Source organism: Dasypus novemcinctus, chromosome 3 (genome assembly GCF_030445035.2).
Source record: "Dasypus novemcinctus isolate mDasNov1 chromosome 3, mDasNov1.1.hap2, whole genome shotgun sequence".
NCBI classification, from domain to species: Eukaryota; Metazoa; Chordata; class Mammalia; order Cingulata; family Dasypodidae; genus Dasypus; species Dasypus novemcinctus.
The window spans coordinates 34,967,072-34,968,472 of record NC_080675.1 but is presented as its reverse complement, the minus strand read 5'-3'; positions in this window follow the sequence as shown (position 1 = coordinate 34,968,472).

Here is a 1,401-nt window from a genome sequence, read left to right as displayed (position 1 = left end):
TGCAGTTGCCTTCCTCCTCCCAGGGCGTCTACCCTGGTCCCCAAGTCCTCGACACAACCAGTGGCCACGGGGTTAGGCTTTAGTTCTGGAAGGAGGTCTTGAAACCAGGGCCTTCAACTCTGGCAAACAGAAGGGGTAGGTGATTTCACTGGGGGTCTAAGCACTTGAAAGAAAGACTTCGGGGTCCTGCAGCTGAAGAGTAAGTCACGGTCTATCGCTGATAAGAATCTCCTCCATAACTGCTTCCAGGGCTAGGAAGAACATTCTGTCCACATGATGGTGCCTTTCTCTCAGCATCATTTCCTCTCTAATTGGAACAAAGTGTTTACTTTGAAAATATGAAACAAAATTTTAGGAAGCAGGAGGGATGTTATACCTCCTGATCTCTAACCAGGGCAGGCATCCCATTTGTGCTTGCCGTTGCATCCTCCTCCCCTACACAAGCTGGCAATTCCAGAACCTGCTTCTGTTTTCCCTCCGGAGACGCTAGGCTCCGGTTCTTCTCATGAGCAGAGGCTGCAGCTGCTGTGTTGCCATGCCGTCATCCGGTTGCTATGACTCTTGAGGCTGTGGATGTGCCAGAACGTGAATCTATTAATTTAGCAGGAACTAGGCCCAGCACGTACATTCCTTGTTAGGTCATTTGCTACCTAAACCACATCCAATGTGTTCAACAATGGGCACCTTTCCTACAGTCTGGCTTTGCAGGAACGCCTAATGCCCTCTGCATTTTAGTCTGCACAGTCAGTTTTGTGTTATTAAATTCCTAGCGTGGGTATATGAACAAAAGAGTTCAGGAAAAAATCAAGGCAAGAGCAGTAGTTAAAATCCCTGGTCTTAGTTCTTTAAACATTTAGGTCCTTCCTTCAGGAGGTGTATGTTCTAACTTCAGCAGGGATCTTTCTCAGATCCCAGAGAATTCCACTGAGCTCTCCAACACCAGGATTATAAATTGTGTGCCACAATAAAGGGGACGGCTCCCCTTTTCTGTTGAACACACAAGCAGGCATTTTTCATTCGCCCCTTCAATGAACACTTAACTGTCTACCAGTGCATGTGATAGGGATGCAAAAATGAAAAGGACAAATTATCTCCCCAGTGGGAGGGAAAGATATGTAAATTACAATGCTACACGAGCAGTGTTAAAATCAAAGGGATCACAGAGAGGGAAGCAAGTAATTCTGGGGAAGGGAGTTACAGGTCACCACCAACACTTTAATTAAAAAGAGAGAGAGAATATATTAAAAATTATAGGGACGTAGTGCATTAAGTAACAATAAGTGTTGTGTTAGCTTGTGTTTCTGCTACGTACAGAATATATGTATATTGGGTCACAGTATAAAACTTATTTCCTACATGCAGACAAAGTGTGAAAGTCCTGGTTTTTGGAGAGTAATAAAT